General features: G+C 50.5%; 4 non-coding genes across 4 annotated transcripts; 2 read left to right on the top strand and 2 right to left on the bottom strand.

Annotated features, from left to right (window-relative positions):
• The first annotated feature begins 3,894 nt into the window (after positions 1 to 3,894).
• Positions 3,895 to 3,966, top strand: TRNAE-CUC (transfer RNA glutamic acid (anticodon CUC)). Its single transcript has one exon. It is a non-coding gene; the product is annotated as a tRNA-Glu (tRNA).
• Positions 3,967 to 4,163: 197 nt separating this feature from the next.
• TRNAT-AGU (transfer RNA threonine (anticodon AGU)) lies at positions 4,164 to 4,237 on the bottom strand. The gene has a single exon. It is a non-coding gene; the product is annotated as a tRNA-Thr (tRNA).
• A 5,064-nt stretch (positions 4,238 to 9,301) lies between these two features.
• On the bottom strand, positions 9,302 to 9,373 carry TRNAM-CAU (transfer RNA methionine (anticodon CAU)). Its single transcript has one exon. It is a non-coding gene; the product is annotated as a tRNA-Met (tRNA).
• Positions 9,374 to 12,537: 3,164 nt separating this feature from the next.
• TRNAS-GCU (transfer RNA serine (anticodon GCU)) lies at positions 12,538 to 12,619 on the top strand. The gene has a single exon. It is a non-coding gene; the product is annotated as a tRNA-Ser (tRNA).
• The last annotated feature ends 8,088 nt before the right edge of the window (positions 12,620 to 20,707 follow it).

Here is a 20,707-nt window from a genome sequence, read left to right as displayed (position 1 = left end):
ATCGCCGAATTCCAGCCCAAAACCCCCAAATTTTGCCCCAAATCCCTGGATTTCACCCCAAAATCGCCAAATTCCAGCCCAAAACCCCCAAATTTTGCCCCAAATCCCTGGATTTCACCCCAAAATCGCCGAATTCCAGCCCCAAACCCCCAAATTTCACCCCAAATCCCTGGATTTTACCCCAAAATCTCCAAATTTCATCCCCAAACCCCCAAATTTTCACCCCCAAATGGCCAAATTCCAGCCCCAATTCTTGAATTTCACCCCAAAACCTCCAAATTTCACCTCCAAACCCCCAAATTTCACCCCAAATCCCTGGATTTCACCCCAAAATCGCCGAATTCCAGCCCCAAACCCCCCAAATTTCACCCCAAATCCCTGAATTTCACCCAAAATCGCCGAATTCCAGCCCCAAACCCCCAAATTTTCCCCCAAATCCCTGGATTTTACCCCAAAATCTCCAAATTTCACCCCAAAATCTCCAAATTTCATTCCAAACCCCCCAAATTTCACGCCAAAATGGCCAAATTCCAGCCCCAATTCTTGAATTTCACCCCAAAATCTCCAAACTTCACCTCCAAACCCCCAAATTTCACCCCAAATCCCTGGATTTCACCCCAAAATCGCCGAATTCCAGCCCCAAACCCCCAAATTTCCACCCCAAATCCCTGAATTTCACCCCAAAATGGCCAAATTCCAGCCCAAATCCTTGAATTTCACCCCAAAAATCTCCAAATTCCATCCCACCCCCCTCAAGTTTCACCCCAAATCCCGGGATTTCACCCCAAAATGGCCAAATTTCACCCCAAAATCTCCAAATTTCATTCCAAAACCCCCAAATTTTGCCCCATATCCCTGGATTTCACCCCAAAATGGCCAAATTCCAGCCCCAAATCCCCAAATTTCACCCCAAAATCTCCAAACTTCACCTCCAAAGCCCCAAATTTCCCCCCAAATCCCAGGATTTCACCCCAAAATGGCCAAATTCCAGGCCCAATCCTCGAATTTCACCCCAAAATCGTTGAATTCCAGCCCCAAATCCCCAAATTTCACCCCAAATCCCAGGATTTTACCCCAAAAAGGCCAAATTTCACCCCAAAATCTCCAAATTTCATTCCAAACCCCCCAAATTTCACCCCAAAATGGCCAAATTCCAGCTCCAGTCCTCGAATTTCACCCCAAAATCGCCGAATTCCAGCCCCAAACCCCCAAATTTCTCCCCAAATCCCTGGATTTTACCCCAAAATCTCCAAATTTCACCCCCAAATCTCCAAATTTCATTCCAAAACCCCCAAATTTCACCCCAAAATGGCCAAATTCCAGCCCCAATTCTTGAATTTCACCCCAAAATGGCCAAATTTCACCTCCAAACCCCCCAAATTTTGCCCCAAATCCCTGGATTTCACCCCAAAATGGCCAAATTCCAGTCCTAACCCCCCAAATTTCAGCCCAAATCCTGGGATTTCACCCCAAAATCGCCGAATTCCAGCCCCAAACCCCCAAATTTCCCCCCAAATCCCTGAATTTCACCCCCAAATGGCCAAATTCCAGCCGAAATCCTTGAATTTCACCCCAGAATCTCCAAATTCCACCCCCAAATCCCCAAATTCCACCCCAAATGGCCAAATTTCACCCCAAAATCTCCAAATTTCATTCCAAAACCCCAAAAATTTGCCCCAAATCCCTGGATTTCACCCCAAAACCGCCAAATTCCATCCCAACCCCCCCTAATTTCACCCCCAAAATCACCGATTTTTGCCCCGAAATCCCCGAATATTTCCCCCAAATCCCTAAATTTCATCCTCAAATCCTGGAATTCTGCCCCAAAATCCCCGACTTTGCCCCAAACCACCCGAATTTTGCCCCAAATCCCGGAATTCCAGCGGAAAATCCCCAATTTTCTCCCCAAAATCCCCGGGTCCCACCCTCCCATCCCCAAATTCCAGCTCCAGTCCCCGGAATTTGCCCAAGATCCGCGATTTTTGCCCCAAAATCCCCGAATTCTTTCGCCAAATCCCCAAATTCCCACCCCAAAATCCCCGAATTCCCTCAAAAATCCCGAAATTTACCCACAAAAAAGCCGATTTTCGCCTCAAAATCCGCAAATTCCACCCCGAAATCCCCTTATTCTACCCCAAAACCCCCACGCTCCGCCCAACACCCCCGGATGCCACCCTAAACTCCCCATTTTCGCCCCAAAATTCCCGAAATTCGCCCCAAAATTCCCGAATTTAACCCCAAAATTCCCGATTTTTTCCCTCACGGAGCCGGGGGCGGGAATCCCGCGGTGGGGGCGTTACCAAATCGCTGACGTGCGCTCTGATTGGCTCTCCCGTTTGATTGACACTCGCCTTGAGCCGGCTCAGCCAATCAGCGCACGGTACTGGGGCTCCCGAGGCGCCGCCGCCGCGCACTCAAAATCCCCGAATTTCGCCCCAAAATCTCGTATTTCGTACACAAATCCGCGAATTTCCCCTCCAAAGCCGCGAACTCCACCCCGAAATCCCCGAATTTCACCCCAAAACCCCCGAATTCCACCCCAAAATCCGCAAATTTCTCCCCCACAGCGCCGGGGGCGGGGACCCTGAGGAGGGGGCGGGACCACCGCGAGCCGCGCTCTGATTGGCTCTCCCGTTTGATTGACACCATCCATGGGCCAAATTCGCCAATCAGCGCACGGTACTGGGACTCCCGAGGCGCCGCCGCCGCGCAGCTCAAAATGCCCGAATTTCGCCCCCAAATCTGCGTATTTCGCACACAAATCCGCGAATGTCCCTACTAAAACCTCGAATTCCACCCCAAAACCGCCGAATTTCTCCCCCAAAGCGCCGGGGGCGGGAATCCTGAGGCGGGGGGCGGGACCGGCGCGAGCCGCGCTCTGATTGGCTCTCCACGCTGATTGACACCATCCATGGGCCAAATTAGCCAATCAGCGCACGGCACTGGGACTCCGGAGGCGCCGCCGCCGCGCAGCTCAAGATGCCCGAATTTCGCCCCCAAATCTGCGTATTTCGCACACAAATCCGCGAATTTCCCCTCCAAAGCCGCGAACTCCACCCCGAAATCCCCGGATTTCACCCCAAAACCCCCGAATTCCAACCCAAAAAATCCCCGAATTTCTCCCCCAAAGTGCCGGGGGCGGGAACCCTGAGGCGGGGGGCGGGACGGCCGCGAGCCGCGCTCTGATTGGCTCTCCGCGCTGATTGACACCATCCATGGACCAAATTAGCCAATCAGCGCACGGCACTGGGACTCCGGAGGCGCCGCCGCCGCGCACTCAAAATCTCCGAATTTCGCCCCAAAATCTCCGTATTTCGCACACAAATCCGCGAATTTCCCCTCCAAAGCCGCGAACTCCACCCCGAAATCCCCGGATTTCACCCCAAAACCCCCGAATTCCACCCCAAAACCCCCGAATTTCTCCCCCAAAGCGCCGGGGGCGGGAATCCTGAGGCGGGGCGGGACCGCCGAGAGCCGCGCTCTGATTGGCTCTCCACGCTGATTGACACCATCCATGGGCCAAACTAGCCAATCAGCGCACGGCACTGGGGCTCCGGAGGCGCCGCCGCCGCGCACTCAAAATCCCCGAATTTCGCCCCAAAATCTCCCTATTTCGCACACAAATCCGCGAATTTCCCCTCCAAAGCCGCGAACTCCACCCCGAAATCCCCGAATTTCACCCCAAAACCCCCGAATTCCACCCCAAAACCCCCAAATCTCTCCCCCACAGCGCCCGGCCGCGAGAGGCGGGCAACGCTGGGCGGGGCGCTACCAGCCCTGAACCGATCGCCGATTGGCTCTCTGCTTTGATTGACATTCACTTCCCACCGGCTCAGCCAATCAGCGCGGGGCGCGCAGGATCTGGCGGCGCCGGCGCCGGCTGCTCCTCGGCCTTCCCTGGTGGTCTAGTGGTTAGGATTCGGCGCTCTCACCGCCGCGGCCCGGGTTCGATTCCCGGTCAGGGAATGATTTTTTTTTCCCCCCCCCTCTACTTATTTCCGCTTCCGATTTTTTTTTTCTTTCGTCCCCCTTGTTGCGGCGTTTCACTTCAAAACAACCTCTAGTTAAATAAAAACGAAAAGAATAAGAGAAGAGGGGGCGGTGCGACGCGGACAAGAGAGGCAAAATCGCGACCGTGCTGTCGCGACAGACGCGGAAATGAGAGGCACCGCTGGGATTCGAACCCAGGATCTCCTGTTTACTAGACAGGCGCTTTAACCAACTAAGCCACGGCGCCGCGCGCTCGCCCCGCCGCCCTCCGGCCCCATCACCCTCCCACCCCCTCCCCCACCCATCCCCCATCCTGAGACCCCTCCCCAAAAAGGGGACAGACCCCCCCCCCCACCCCCTCCTTCCCCTCCCTTTCCCACCCCTCCAATGGAGGACCCCCCTCTCCTCTCCCCCCTCCCCCTCCCCGTGTCCCCCCCGAGGGTTGAAACCCCCCCAAAACCCCCCTAAAACCCCCCCAAATTCCACCCCCAGGGGTCCCCGCACCCCCCCCGCACCCCCAACCCCCCCCGCGCCCCCTCCCACCCAGGGTTTGGGGGGTTCTGAGCCGCCCCCGCGCCCCCTCCCCCGCGGTGGCGCAGCGGCAGCGGCTCCGCCCGGCACGGCCGCGACCCGGGTTCGAGTCCCGGGGCGGGGAACCCGCGGGGCCTTCCCGCTTCCTTTGGATCTTTTTCCCGTTTTTTCCCTTTTTTTCAACCTTTTTCTCCCCCTTTTCCTTTCCCTTTGATCTTTTCCCCCCTTTTCCCCCTTTTCCCAACCTTTTCTCCTCCCTTTTCTTTTCCTTTTGATCTTTTTCCCGTTTTTCACCTTTTTCCACCTTTTCTCCTCCCATTTCCTTTGATCTTTTTTCACCTTTTTCCACTTTTTTTCAACCTTTTCTCCCCCTTTCCCTTTGATCTTTTTCCCGTTTTTCCACCTTTTTCCCCTTTTTCCACCTTTTTCCAGTTTTTTCAACATTTTCTCCTCCCTTCCCCCTTTTTTCTTGTTTTTTTTTCCTGTTTTTTCCCATTTTTTCAACCTTTTTCTCCCCTTTTCCTTTCCCTTTGATCTTTTCCCCCCTTTTCCCCCTTTTCCCAACATTTTCTCCTCCCTTTTCTTTTCCTTTTGATCTTTTTCCCGTTTTTCACCTTTTTCCACCTTTTCTCCTCCCTTTTCCTTTGATCTTTTTTCACTTTTTTCCACTTTTTTTCAACCTTTTCTCCCCCTTTCCCTTTGATCTTTTTCCCGTTTTTCACCTTTTTTTAACCTTTTCCCCCCTTTTTCTTTCACCTTTCCCAATTTTTTTTTAACTTTCCCCCCCTTTTTTTTAACATTTCCCCCCTTTTTTTAACTTTTCCCCCCTTTTTTTTACATTTCCCCCTTTTTTGAACATTTCCCTCCTTTTCCTCCCCAAATTCCTTTTGCTTTTCCCCACTTTTGGTTTTTTGGGGCTTTTCCCACCTTTTTTCCTCCGTTTTTCCACCATTTACCCTCTTTTTTTTCAACTCTTTCCTCACTTTTTCCCCTTCCTTTTTTCCCATTTTTTCCCTATTTTTCCCCATTTTCCCCATTTCCCCCCCATTTCCCCCATTTTTCCCCCATTTTTCCCCATTTTTCCCCATTTTCCCCCCATTTTTCCAGATTTTTTCCCCATTTTTCCCATTTTCCCAATTTTTCTCATTTTCCCTCATTTTTTCCCCATTTTTCCCCATTTTCCCCCATTTTTCCCTATTTTCCCCATTTTCCCCATTTTTCCCCCATTTTTTCCCATCTTCCTTCTATTTTTTCCCATTTTTCCCCATTTCCCCCATTTTTCCAGATTTTTTCCCCATTTCCCCCCATTTTTCCCATTTTCCCCATTTTCCCCATTTCCCCTCAAATTTTCCCCATTTCCCCCCATTTTTCCCTATTTTCCCCATTTTTCCCCATTTTTCCGCCATTTTTCCCCATTTTCCCCCCATTTTCCACCCATTTTCCCCATTTTTCCCCCATTTTTCCCCCATTTTCCCCCATTTTCCCCCATTTTTCCCCATATTTCCCCATTTTTCCCCATTTTCCCCATTTTTCCCCATTTTCCCCATTTTCCCCCATATTTCCCCATTTTCCCCATTTTTCCCCATTTTCCCCATTTTTCCACCCATTTTTCCCCATTTCCCCCCATTTTTCCCCATTTCCCCCCATTTTCCCCCCATTTTCCACCCATTTCCCCATTTTTCCCCCATTTTCCCCCCATTTTTTCCCCATTTTTCCCCATTTTTCCCCCATTTTCCCCCCATTTTCCCCATTTTTTCCCCATTTTTCCCCATTTTCCCCCATTTTTCCCTCAATTTTCCCCCATTTTCCCCCATTTTTCCCCCATTTTCCCCTCATTTTTCCAGATTTTTTCCCCATTTCCCCCCATTTTCCACCCATTTTCCCCATTTTCCCCCATTTTTCCCCATTTCCCCCCATTTTTCCCCATTTTCCCCCCATTTTCCCCTCAATTTTCCCCATTTTCCCCCATTTTTCCCCCATTTTCCCCTCATTTTTCCAGATTTTTTTCCCCATTTGTCCCCATTTTCCCCCCATTTTTCCCCATTTCCCCCCATTTTTTCTTTGATTTTTCCCCATTTTCCCCCATTTTTTCCTTATTTTTCCCATTTTCCCCCATTTTTCCCCATTTCCCCCCATTTTTCCCTATTTTCCCCCATTTTCCCTCAATTTTGCCCCATTTTCCCCACATTTTTCCCCATTTTCCCCGTTTTCCCCATTTTTCCCCCCATTTTTCTCCATATTTCCCCATTTTCCCCATTTTCCCCATTTTCCCCCATTTTTCCCCCATTTTCCCAATTTCCCGCCATTTTTCTTTGATTTTTCCCCATTTTCCCCCATTTTTCCCCATTTTCCCCATTTTCCCCCCATTTTTCCCATTTTTTCCCATTTTCCCCCATTTTTTCCCATTTTCCTTCAATTTTTCACCGCATTTTTCCCCATTTCCTTTTTTTTAAAAATTTTCCAATTTTCCTTTTTTTTTCAACCTTTCCCCTTTATTTTTCCTTTTCCCCCCTTTTTTTAACCCCGTTTTTTCCCTTTTCCCCCAATCCCAAAATCCCAGAAATTAAATGGGAAAAATGAGGGAAAAAAGGGGGAAATTGGGGAAAAAAGGAGGAAATTGAGGGGAAAAATGGGGGAATTTTGGGGGGAAAAAAAGAAAAATGAGGGAAAAGGAAGAAAATTGAGGAAAACCAGGAAAATTTGAGGGGGAAAAGGGGAAAATTGAGGGGAAAAAAGGAGGAAATTGGGGAAAAAATGGGAAAATTGAGGGGGAAAATGAGTGAAAAAAGGAGGAAATTGGGCGGAAAGGGGGAAAATTGAGGGAAAATGGGAAAAATGAGGGGAAAAATGGGGAAATTGGGGGAAAAAGGGGGAAAATGAGTGAAAAAAGGGGAAAATTGGGGAAAATAAGGGGGAAAATTGAGGGAAAATTGAGGGGAAATGGGAAAAATGAGTAAAAAAAAGGGGAAATTGGGGAAAAAAGGGGGAAAATGAGTGAAAAAGGGGGGAATTGAGGAAGAAATGGGAAAAATGAGTGAAAAAAGGAGAAAATGAGGGAGAAATGGGAAAAATGAGGGGGAAAATGGGAAAATTGAGGGAGGAAAGGGGGAAATTGAGGGAAAAAAGGGGGAAAATGAGTGAAAAAAGGGGGAAAATGAGTGAAAAAAAGGGAAAATTGGGGAAAATAGGGGAAATTGAGGGGAAAAGGGGAAATTTGGGAAAAAATGGGAAAATTGGGGAGAAATGGTGAAAATGAGGGGAAAAATGGGGAAAAATGAGGGAAAATGGGAAAAATGAGGGGGAAAAAACGGGGGGAAATGAGTGAAAAAAGGGGAAAAATGAGGGAAAAATGGGAAAATTGAGGGAGAAATGGGAAAAATGAGGGGGAAATTGAGGGGAAAAGGAGGAAATTGAGGGAAACCCCAGAAAAAATGAGAGGGAAAAAGGGAAAATTGAGGGGGAAAAGGGGAAACTGAGGAAAAAACGGGGGAGAAAAGGGGAAAAATGGGAAAAATGAGGGGAAAAGAGGGAAAAAAGAGTGAAAAAGGGGAAAATTGAGTGAAAAAAGGAGGAAAAAAGAGTGAAAAAGGGGAAAATTGAGTGAAAAAAGGAGGAAATTGAGGGGAAAGGGGGGAAAATTGAGGGGGAAAGGGGGAAAATGAGTGAAAAAAAAGGGAATTTGGGGAAAAAAGGGGGAAAATTGAGTGAAAAGGGGGAAATTGAGGGGAAAAAGGGGGAAATGAGGGAGAAATGGGAAAAATGAGGGGGGAAATGGAAAAATTGAGGGAGAAATGGGAAAAATGAGTGAAAAAAGGGGGAAAATTGGGGGAGAAAAGGGAAAATTGAGGGAAAAAAAGGGAAAACTGAGGAAAAAACGGGGGAGAAAAGGGGAAAAATGGGGAAAATTGAGGGAAAAATGGGGGAAGTTGAGGGGAAAATGGGGGAAGTTGAGGGAAAAATGGGAAAATTGAGGGAAAAATGGGGAAAATTGAGGGGAAAAGGGGAAAAATGAGTGAAAAAAGGGGAAAACTGAGGAAAAAACGGGGGAGAAAAGGGGGAAAATGGGGAAAATTGAGGGAAAAATGGGGAAATTGAGGGAAAAATGGGGGAGAAAAGGGAAAAATAGGGAAAATTGAGGGAAAAATGGGGAAAATTGAGGGAAAAACGGGGGAGAAAAGGGAAAAATGGGGAAAATTGAGGGAAAAATGGTGAAAATTGAGGGGAAAATGGGGAAAATTGAGGGGAAATGGGGAAAATTGAGGGGAAAATGGGGAAAATTGAAGGAAAAAGGGGGAAAATGAGTGAAAAAAGGGGAAAACTGAGGAAAAAACGGGGGAGAAAAGGGGGGAAATGGGGAAAATTGAGGGAAAAATGGGGAAAATTGAGGGAAAATGGGGGGAAATGGGGAAAATTGAGAGAAAAACGGGGAAAATTGAGGGAAAAAGGGGGAGAAAAGGGAAAAATAGGGAAAATTGAGGGAAAATGGGGAAAATTGAGGGGAAAGGGGGAAAATTGAGGGAAAAAGGGGGAAAATGAGTGAAAAAAGGGGAAAACTGAGGAAAAAACGGGGGAGAAAAGGGGGAAAATGGGGAAAATTGAGGGAAAAATGGGGAAAATTGAGGGAAAAACGGGGGAGAAAAGGGAAAAATAGGGAAAATTGAGGGAAAAATGGGGAAAATTGAGGGAAAAATGGGGAAAACTGAGGGAAAAATGGGGAAAATCGAGGGAAAAATGGGGAAAATTAAGGGAAAAGAGGCAAAAATGAGGGAAAAACGCGAATTAGCAGAGGATGGTTTCGATCCATCGACCTCTGGGTTATGGGCCCAGCACGCTCCCGCTGCGCCACTCTGCTGCTCTGGGAAAAGCTCATTAATTCAATCCCAATTAACCAAAATTAACTCAAAATTCCCTTTTTTCCCTCCCTGGATGGCGCCGCTTTTTCCCCGTTTTTTTTCCTCCCCTTTCTTCGCCTTTTCCCGCTTTCAGCCCTTTCCATAATTTCATTTTTCCCGTTTTTTTTAAAATTTTTTTGGCCTTTTTTTTCGTTTTCTCCCTCTTTTTTGGTTTTTTTTTCCTTTTTTCCCCACCTTTTTTTCCCTTTTTTCCACCTTTTTTTTTCACCTTTTTCCCATCTATTTTTCCACTTTTTTTTCTTTTTTCCACTTTTCCCCCTTTTTTCCATTTTTTTCCTTTTTTTCCACCTTTTTTCCTTTTTTCCACTTTTTCCCTTTTTTTTTCACCTTTTTCCTTTTTTTCCACCTTTTTTTTGGAGCTTTTATTGAAAAGTTCCGGATCTCCAGCAGCGAACCCAAACCTGGAATCGTTTTTTGGGGGGGTTTAGGAAATTCCGGGGGGCAGAAAAGGCGGAAAAGGGGGGGAAAGTGAGGGGAAAAAAGGGAAAAGTCGGGAAAAAGGGAGAAAATTGGGAAAAAAGAGGAAAAAATTGGGAAAAAAGGGGAGAAAATTGGGGAGGGAAGAGAAAATAAAGAAAAAAAAAGGAAAAAATTGGGGAAAAATTTGGGAAAAAAAGGAAAGAATTGGGGGGGAAAAGGAGAAAATTGGGACAAAAAGGAAAAATTGGGGGAAAATGGGAGAAAAATTGGGGAAAAAAAGGAGAAAATTGGGGGGGAAAGAGAAAATTGTGGAAAAAAAAGGAAAAAATTGTGGAAAAAAAGGAGAAAATTGGTGGAAAAAAGGAAAAAATTGGAGAAAAAGGGGAGAAAATTGGGGGGGGAAGAGAAAATAAAGGAAAAAAAAGGAGAAAGTTGGTAAAAAAAGGAGGAAATTGGGGGAAAAGGGGAGAAAAATGGGAAAAAAAGGGAAAAATTGGGGGAAAAAATGAGAAAATTGGGGGTGAAAGAGAAAATAAAGGGGAAAAAAAGGAAAAAATTGGGGAAAAAAGGAAAGAATTGGGAAAAAAAGGGAAAAATTGGGAAATAAAAGGAGAAAATTGGAGGAAAAAGGAAAAAATTGGGGGAAAAAAGGAGAAAATTGGGGGGAAAAAGGAGAAAATTGGGGGGGGAAGAGAAAATAAAGTGAAAAAAAAGGAGAAAATTGGGGAAAAAAGGAGAAAATTGGGAAAAAATAAAAGAGAATTGGGGTGAAAGGGAAAAAATTGGGGGAAAAAAGGAGAAAATTGGGAGGAAAAGGGAAAAAATTGGGAAAAATAAGGAGAAAATTGTGGGGAAAAGGAAAAAAATGGGGAAAATCGGGAAAAACAAGGAGAAATTTGGGGGGGAAAGGAGAAAAATGGGGAAAAAAAAGGGAAAATAGGGGGAAAATCGGGAAAAACAAGGAGAAAAGTGGGGGGGAAGGGAAAATAGGGGAGAAAATGGGGGAAATCGGGAAAAACAAGGAGAAATTTGGGGGAAAAAGGAGAAAAATGGGGAAAAAAGGGAAAAAGGAGAAAAATGGGGGGAAAAAGGGAAAATAGGGGGGGAAAAAGGGAAAATGGGGGGAAAATCGAGAAAAACAAGGAGAAATTTGAGGGGAAAAAAGGGAGGAAATCGGCAAAGAAAAGAGGCGAAAATGGGGAAAAAAATAAAACGAGAAACCCCAAAAAAAGGAGAAAAACGGGGGGGAAAAAAAGAAGAAAATTGGGGGAAAAGGGAGAAAACGGTGGGAAATAAAAGGAGAAAACCAAACAGGGAGAAAAGAGGGGGGGGGAAGGGAATTTTGGGGGGGTCAGAGGTGCTGCAGGTGAGGGGGGGAGGGGCACAAACCTTCAGGCCACCCCTCCCCCCCTCATGGGGCGGGACCGGGACTCGAACCTGCGGGACCGGGACTCGAACCAGGACCGGGATTCGAACCGGGGCCGGGACTCGAACCCGCGGGACCGGGACTCGAACCGGGACCGGGGCCTGGACTCGAACCGGGGCCGGGATTCGAACCAGCGGGACCGGGACTCGAACCGGGATCGGGACTCGAACCGGGGCCGGGACTCGAACCGGGACCGGGATTCGAACCCGTGGGACCGGGACTCGAACCCTCGGGGCCGGGACTCGAACGTGGGACCGGGACTCGAACCGGGACTGGGATTCCAACCGGGGCCGGGACTCGAACCCGAGGCCGGGACTCGAACCGGGACCGGGACTCGAACCGGGACCTGGACTCGAACCCGCGGGGCCTGGACTCGAACCGGGACCGGGACTGGAACCGGGGCCGGGACTCGAACCCGCGGCCGGGACTCGAACCGGGACCGGGATTCGAACCGGGACCTGGACTCGAACCGGGACCGGGACTGGAACCGGGGCCGGGACTCGAACGCGGGGCCGGGACTCGAACCGGGACCAGGACTCGAACGCGGGGCCGGGACTGGAACCGGAACCGGGACTCGAACCGGAACCGGGACTCGAACGCGGGATCGGGACTCGAAAGCGGGGCCGGGATTCGAACCCGCGGGGCCGGGACTCGAACGCGGGGCCTGGACTCGAACCGGGGCCGGGACTCGAACCGGGGCCGGGATTCGAACCGGGATCGAGATTCGAACCGGGACCGGGACTCGAGCCGGGGCCAGGACTCGAACCGGGGCCGGGACTCGAACCCGCGGCCGTGACTCGAACCCGCGGCCAGGACTCGAACCGGGACCGGGGCCGGGACTCGAACCGGGACCGGGACTCGAACCCGCGGCCAGGACTCGAACCGGGACCAGGACTCGAACCGGGGCCGGGACTCGAACCCGCGGGGCCGGGACTCGAACCCGCGGGGCCTGGACTCGAACCGGGACCGGGACTCGAACCGGGACCGGGACTCGAACCGCGGCCTGGACTCGAACCGGGACCGGGATTCGAACCCGCGGGACCTGGACTCGAACCGGGACCGGGACTCGAACCCGCGGGGCCTGGACTCGAACCGGGACCGGGACTCGAACCCTCAGGGCCGGGACTCGAACCCGCGGCCTGGACTCGAACCGGGGCCGGGATTCGAACCCGCGGCCTCTCCCTCCCGAGCCCCGCGCTGGCCCCGCCCCCCGGAGGAGGGCGCCCCTTGGCGGCCCGGCGGCGCCGCGCAGCCGCGGACGAGGTGGCCGAGTGGTTAAGGCGATGGACTGCTAATCCATTGTGCTCTGCACGCGTGGGTTCGAATCCCACCCTCGTCGGCAGCGCCGCTTTTGGGGCGGGGGGACCCCAAAGTTTTGTTCGGTTTTGGGGTGGGGGGGTCCCCAAAGTTTTGTTCGGTTTTGGGGTGGGGACACCCCAAAGTTTTGTTGGGTTTTGGGTGGGGGGCACCCAAAGTTTTGTTGGGTTTTGGGGTGGGACCCCAAAATTTCGCTCGTTTTGGGGTGGGGGGGGGCACCCTAAAATTTCGCTCGTTTTTGGGGTGGGGGGGACCCCAAAGTTTTGTTCGTTTTGGGGGGGGGAACCCCAAAGTTTTGTTCGGTTTTGGGGTGGGGAACCCCAAAGTTTTGTTCGTCTTTGGGGTGGGGAACCCCAAAATTTCGCTCGTTTTTGGGGTGGGGGCACCCCAAAATTTTGTTCGTTTTTGGGGTGGGGGGACCAAATTTTTGCTCGTTTTTGGGGGCGGGAACCCCAAAGTTTTGTTCGTTTTGGGAGGGGGAACCCCAAAATTTCGCTCGTTTTTGGGGTGGGGGGGACCCCAAAATTTTCTTCGTTTTGGGAGGGGGCACCCCAAAGTTTTGTTCGTTTTTGAGGGGGGGGCACCCAAAATTTTGTTCATTTTTGGGAGGGAGAACCCCAAAATTTCGCTCGTTTTTGGGGTGGGGGGGACCCCAAAGTTTTGGTCGTTTTTGGGGTGGGGGGGGACCCCAAAATTTGCTCGTTTTAGGGTGGGGAACCCCAAAGTTTTGTTCGTTTTTGGGGTGTGGGGAACCCCAAAGTTTCGCTCGTTTTTGGGGTGGGGGCACCCCAAAAGTTTTGTTGGGTTTTGGGGTGGGGGGACCCCAAAATTTCGCTCGTTTTTGGGGTGGAGGGGACCCCAAATTTTTGTTCGTTTTTGGGAGGGGGGACCCCAAAGTTTTGTTGGGTTTTGGGGTGGGGGCACCCCAAATTTTGTTCGTTTTTGGGGTGGGGACACCCCAAAGTTTTACTCCTTCTTGGGAGGGAGAACCCCAAATTTTTGCTCGTTTTTGGGGTGGGGGGACCCCAAAGTTTTGTTGGGTTTTGGGGTGGGGGGAGCCCAAAATTTCGCTCGTTTTTGGGGTGGGGGGACCCAAAAGTTTTGCTCGTTTTTGGGGTGGGGCACCCAAAATTTTGTTCGTTTTGGGAGGGGGAACCCCAAAATTTCGCTCGTTTTTGGGGTGGGGGGGGACCCCAAAATGTTGCTCGTTTTTGGGGTGGGGGCACCCCAAAAGTTTTGTTGGGTTTTGGGGTGGGGGGACCCCAAAATTTTGCTCGTTTTTGGGGGCGGGGGCACCCCAAAGTTTTGATCGTTTTTGGGGTGGGGGGGACCCCAAAATTTCGCTCGTTTTTGGGGTGGGGGCACCCCAAAGTTTTGTTCGTTTTTGGGGTGGGGACCCCCCCTGGTTTTTTTGGGGGGGGGGGGGGGGTTCCGGTTTGTAATCCCTCCCCCCCCCTTATCAGCGCCCCCCTTTTTATCGGGACACCCCCAGCTTCCAACCGCCGCCTCCTCGGGACCCCCTTTTTGGGGTGACCCCCCCCATCGCCCCTCCCCCTCCTCGGGACCCCCCTTTTTGGGGTGACCCCCCCAATCCAACCCCCCCCCCAATCTGTACCCCCTTTTTTGGGGTGACCCCCCCCCATCAACCCCCTCCCCGCTCGTGACCCCCCTTTTTGGGGTGACCCCCCCCAATTAACCCCCCCCCTTATCAGGACCCCTTTTTGGGGTGATCCCCCCATCGCCCCTCCCCCTCCTCGTGATCCCTTTTTTGGGGTGACCCCCCCCACATCAACCCCCCTCCTCCTCGGGACCCCCTTTTTGGGTGATCCCCCTCCCCCCCAGTTAACCCCCCCCTTTAATCGGGACCCCTTTTTTGGGGTGACCCCCCCCAATTAAAGCCCCCCCTTATCAGGACCCCCTTTTTGGGGTGACCCCCCCTCCCCCCATCACCCCCCCCCCTTATCAGGACCCCTTTGTTGGGGTGACCTCCCCCCTCCCACCCCCCCCCACCCTCCTCGTGATCCCTTTTTTGGGGTGACCCCCCCCATCAACCCCCCCTTATCGGGACCCCTTTTTTGGGGTGACTCCACCCCCCCACCCTCCATGGGACCCCCTTTTTTGGGGTGACCCCCCCAATCGCCCCTCCCCCTCCTCGGGACCCCCTTTTTTGGGGTGACCCCCCCCCAGTTAACCCCCCCACTTATCAGGACCCTTCTTTTTGGGGTGACCTCCCTCTTTCCACCCCTCCCACCCTCCTCGCGACCCCTTTTTTGGGGTGACCCCCCCCCAGTTAAACCCCCCCACCTCGTGACCCCTTTTTTGGGTGATTCCCCCCCCCCCCAGTTAACCCCCCCTTTAATCGGGACCCCTTTTTTGGGGTGACCCCCCCCCAATTAACCCCCCCCCTTATCAGGACCCCTTTTTGGGGTGATCCCCCCATCGCCCCTCCCCCTCCTCGTGACCCCTTTTTTGGGGTGACCCCCCCCAGTTAACCCCCCCTTTTAATCGGGACCCCCTTTTTGGGGTGACCCCCCCCCATCGCCCCTCCCCCGCATCGGGACCCCCTTTTTTGGGGTGACCCCCCCCTCCAAATTAACCCCCCCCCACCTCGTGACCCCTTTTTTGGGGTGACCCCCCCCCATCAACCCCCTCCCCGCTCGTGATCCCCTTTTTGGGGTGATCCCCCCACAATTAAACCCCCCCCTAAACGGGACCCCCCTTTTTGGGATGCCCCCCCTCATCAAACCCCCCTTATCGGGACCCCCTTTTTAGGGTGACCCCTCCCCCATCGCCCCTCCCCCCTCCTCGTGACCCCCTTTTTGGGGTGACCCCCCCCCAATTAACCCCCCCACTTATCAGGACCCTTCTTTTTGGGGTGACCTCCCTCTTTCCACCCCTCCCACCCTCCTCGTGACCCCTTTTTTGGGGTGACCCCCCCCATCGCCCCTCCCCCTCCTCGTGACCACTTTTTTGGGGTGACCCCCCCCCCCCCCAATTAAACTCCTCCCTTTATCCGGATCCTTTTTTTGGGGTGACCCCCCTGTCACCTCCCACCCTCCTCGGGACCCCCTTTTTGGGGTGACCCCCCCCAATTAAACCCCTCCCTTATCAGGACCCCCTTTTTTGGGGTGACCCCCCCCACTGCCCCTCCCCCTCCTCGTGACCCCTTTTTTGGGGTGTCCCCCCCCAGTTAAACCCCTCCCTTATCAGGACCCCCTTTTTGGGGTGACCTCCCCCCTCCCACCCCCCCCCCACCCTCCTCGTGACCCCTTTTTGGGGTGACCCCCCCCCCAATTAAACCCCCCCTCCTCGGGACCCCCCTTTTTGGGGGTGACTCCACCCCCCCCGTGACCCCTTTTTTGGGGTGTCCCCCCCCAATTAAACCCCCCCTTTACCAGGACCCCCTTTTTTGGGGTGACCCCCCCCCATCAACCCCCCCCCTCCCCCTTATCGGGACCCCTTTTTTGGGGTGCGCCCCCCTCCCCCATCGCCCCTCCCCCTCCTCAGGACCCCCTTTTTTGGGGTGACCCCTCCCCCCATCAACCCCCCCCCCCCGTTATCGGGACCCCCTTTTTTGGGGTGACCCCTCCCCCATCGCCCCTCCCCCTTATCGGGAGCCCTTTTTTGGGGTGACCCCTCCCCCATCGCCCCTCCCCCTTATCGGGAGCCCTTTTTTGGGGTGACCCCTCCCCCATCAACCCCCCCCCCCCGTTATCGGGACCCCTTTTTTGGGGTGACCCCCCCCAATCCCACCCCTCCCGATTCATTTTTGGGGTCCCCCCCCCCCCTTTTCCGGGCGCTTTTTGGGGTCCCCCCCGAACCCCCCCCACCCTCAGGTCCTCCGGGCCGCCAGGGGGCGCTGTGGCCGCGGGTTCGAGATTCCCCCCCCCATTCATTCCCATTTTTTCCCTCCTTTTCCCATAATTTTTCCCTTTTTTTTCCCATTCTTTTTTCACCCTTTCCCCACTCTTTTCCCCCATTTTCCCACCCCTTTTCCCATAATTTTTTCCCATTTTCCCCCTCCTTTTCCCACCCCTTTTCCCATTTTTCCCATTCTTTTTTCACCCTTTTCCCACTCTTTTTTCCCATTTTTTCCCCTCCTTTTTCACCCTTTTCCCACTCTTTTCCCCCATTTTCCCCCTCCTTTTCCCATAATTTTTCCCTTTTTTTCCCATTCTTTTTTCACCCGTTTCCCACTCTTTTTCCAATTTTTTCCCCTCCTTTTCCCATAATTTTTCCCATTTTCCCCCCTCCTTTCCCCACCCTTTATCCCATTTTTTCCCAGACTTTTTCCTCCTTTTCCCATAATTTTTCCCTTTTTTTTCCCATTCTTTTTTCACCCTTTTCCCACTCTTTTTTCCCATTTTTTCCCCTCCTTTTTCACCCTTTTCCCATAATTTTTTCCCATTATTTTCACCTTTTTCCCATAATTTATCCCATTTTTTCCCATTCTTTTTTCACCCTTTTCCCACTCTTTTCCCCCATTTTCCCCCTCCTTTTCCCATAATTTTTTCCCATTTTTTTCCCTCCTTTCCCCATAAATTTTTCCCATTTTTTCCCATTCTTTTTTCACCCTTTTCCCACTCTTTTTTCCCATTTTTTCCCCTCCTTTTTCACCCTTTTCCCATAATTTTTTCCCATTTTTTTCCTCCTTTTCCCATAAATTTTTCCCATTTTTTCCCATTCTTTTTTCACCCTTTTCCCACTCTTTTTTCCCATTTTTTCCCCTCCTTTTTCACCCTTTTCCCATAATTTTTTCCCATTATTTTAACCTTTTTCCCATTCTTTTTTCACCCTTTTCCCTCTCTTTTCCCCCATTTTTCCCCTCCTTTTCCCACCCCTTTTCCCATTTCTTCCCCTCTTTTTTTCACCCTTTTCCCATAATTTTTTCCCATTTTTTTCCCTCCTTTTCCCCTCCTTTTCCCATAATTTTTCCCATTTTTCCCATTCTTTTTTCACCCTTTCCCCACTTTTTTTTCCATTTTTTTCACCCTTTTCCCATATTTTTTCCCATTTTTTTCCTCCTTTTCCCATAATTTTTCCCTTTTTTTTCCCATTCTTTTTTCACCCTTTCCCCACTTTTTTCCATTTTTTCCACCCTTTTCCCATATTTTTTCCCATTTTCCCCCCTCCTTTTCCCATAATTTTCCCCTTTTTTTCCCCCCGACTTTTTCACCCTTTTCCCATAATTTTTCCCTTTTTTTTCCCCATTCTTTTTTCACCCTTTTCCCACTCTTTTTTCCCATTTTTCCCCCTCCTTTTTCACCCTTTTCCCATAATTTTTCCCATTATTTTCACCTTTTTCCCATAATTTATCCCATTTTTTCCCATTCTTTTTTCACCCTTTCCCCACTTTTTTTTCCATTTTTTTCACCCTTTTCCCATAATTTTTCCCATTTTTTCCTCCTTTTCCCATAATTTTTCCCTTTTTTTTCCCATTCTTTTTTCACCCTTTTCCCACTCTTTTTTCCCATTTTTTCCCCTCCTTTTTCACCCTTTTCCCATAATTTTTCCCATTTTTTCCCGTTCTTTTTTCACCCTTTCCCCACTTCTTTTTCCATTTTTTTCACCCTTTTCCCATATTTTTTTCCCATTTTTTTCCTCCTTTTCCCATAATTTTTCCCTTTTTTTTCCCATTCTTTTTTCACCCTTTTCCCACTCTTTTTTCCCATTTTTTCCCCCCGACTTTTTCACCCTTTCCCCATAATTTTTCCCATTTTTTCCCTCCTTTTCCCATAATTTTTCCCTTTTTTTTCCCATTCTTTTTTCACCCTTTTCCCACTCTTTTCCCCCATTTTCCCCCTCCTTTTCCCATAATTTTTCCCATTTTTTCCCATTCTTTTTTCACCCTTTTCCCACTCTTTTCCCCCATTTTCCCCCTCCTTTTCCCATAATTTTTTCCCATTTTTTCCTCCTTTCCCCATAATTTTTCCCTTTTTTTTTCCCATTCTTTTTTCACCCTTTTCCCACTCTTTTTTCCCATTTTTTCCCCTCCTTTTTCACCCTTTTCCCACTCTTTTCCCCCATTTTCCCCCTCCTTTTCCCATAATTTTTCCCTTTTTTTTCCCATTCTTTTTTCACCCTTTTCCCACTCTTTTTCCAATTTTTTCCCCTCCTTTTCCCATAATTTTTCCCATTTTTCCCCCTCCTTTCCCCACCCTTTATCCCATTTTTTCCCAGACTTTTTCACCCTTTTCCCATAATTTTTCCCTTTTTTTTCCCCATTCTTTTTTCACCCTTTTCCCACTCTTTTTTCCCATTTTTTCCCCTCCTTTTTCACCCTTTTCCCATAATTTTTTCCCATTTTTCCCTCCTTTTCCCATAATTTTTCCCTTTTTTTCCCATTCTTTTTTCACCCTTTCCTCCCATTTTCCCCCCTCCTTCCCCCCACTTTTTCCCCATTTTTTCCCTCCTTTTCCCACTCTTTTTTCCCATTTTTCCCCTCTTTTTCCCACTCTTTTCCCCCATTTCCCCCCTCCTTTTCCCCCACTTTTTCCCCATTTTTCCCCCTCTTTTTCCCACCCTTTTTTCCCATTTTTCCCCTCCTTTTCCCATTTTCCCCCTCTTTTTTCCCCACTTTTTCCCCATTTTTTCCCACTCTTTTTCCCATAATTTTTTCCCATTTTCCCCCTCCTTTTTCCCACTCTTTCCCCCCATTTTCCCCACTCTTTTCCCACCCCTTTTCCCACTCTTTTTTCCCATTTTCCCCCACTTTTTCCCCATTTTCCCCCCTCCTTTTCCCACTCTTTTTTCCCATTTTCCCCCCTCCTTTTCCCACCCTTTTTTCCCATTTTTCCCCATTTTCCCACTCTTTCCCCCCTCTTTTCCCCCATTTTTCCCAGATTTTTTTTCACCCTTTTCCCAACTTTTCCCCCTTTTCCTTTCCATACTTCCCCCACCTTTCCCCCTCATTTTCCCATCATTTTTCCCACCCTTTCCCCCATTTTTTCCCCTCTTTTCCCATTTTCCCCCCAATTCCCCCCCCCTCCCCCTTTTCCCACCCCTCCCCCACTCCAGGAGACCCAAACGGGTCAAAAAGAGGCCAAAAATCGGGGGAAAAAAAGGGAAAAAAGGGAAAATCCTGGGAGTTTTATTGGATCCCGCCCGTTCCAGGTGGGCCCGGCACCTGCCCAGATGTTCCCATCCCATTCCAGATGTTCCCATCCCATTCCAGGTGTGTCCATCCCATTCCAGGTGTTCCCATCCCATTCCAGGTGTGTCCATCCCATTCCAGGTGTTCCCATCCCATTCCAGATGTTCCCAGCCCATTCCAGGTGTTCCCATCTCATCTCCAGATGTTCCCAGCCCATTCCAGGTGTTCCCATCCCATTCCAAATGTTCCCATCCCATTCCAGATGTTCCCATCCCATTCCAGGTGTTCCCATCTCATCTCCAGATATTCCCATCCCATTCCAGGTGTTCCCATCCCATTCCAGGTGTTTCTATCCCATCTCCAGGTGTTTCCGTCTCACCCCAGGTGTCTCTATTCCACCTCCAGGTGTTCCCCTCACCTGCCCAGGTGTTCCCATCCCACCTCCAGGTGTTCCCATCCCATCTCCAGGTGTTTCTAGCTCACTTCCAGCTGTGTCTGACCCATCTCCAGGTGTTTCCACCTGTTCTAGCTCATAGCCAGGTGTTCCTATCCCATCTCCAGCTGTGTCCGACCCATCTCCAGGTGTGTCTGACCCATCTCCAGGTGTTCCTATCCCATCTCCAGCTGTGTCCATCCCATCTCCAGGTGTCTCTATCCCATCTCCAGGTGTCTCTATCCCATCTCCAGCTGTGTCCATCCCATCTCCAGGTGTTTCCATCCCATCTCCAGGTGTTTCTAGCTCACTTCCAGCTGTGTCTGACCCATCTCCAGGTGTTTCCACCTGTTCTAGCTCATAGCCAGGTGTTCCCATCCCATCTCCAGGTGTTCCCATCCCATCTCCAGGTGTGTCCATCCCATCTCCAGGTGTCTCTGACCCATCTCCAGCTGTGTCCATCCCATCTCCAGGTGTCTCTATCCCATCTCCAGATGTTTCCATCCCACCTCCAGGTGTTTCCAGCTCGTCTCCAGGTGTGTCTGACCCATCTCCAGCTGTGTCTGACCCATCTCCAGCTGTGT

Source organism: Aphelocoma coerulescens, unplaced genomic scaffold (assembly GCF_041296385.1).
Source record: "Aphelocoma coerulescens isolate FSJ_1873_10779 unplaced genomic scaffold, UR_Acoe_1.0 HiC_scaffold_97, whole genome shotgun sequence".
Lineage (NCBI taxonomy): Eukaryota > Metazoa > Chordata > Aves > Passeriformes > Corvidae > Aphelocoma > Aphelocoma coerulescens.
Note: the sequence above shows the minus strand (reverse complement) of the source record. Positions and strands in the feature narration are given on the sequence as shown.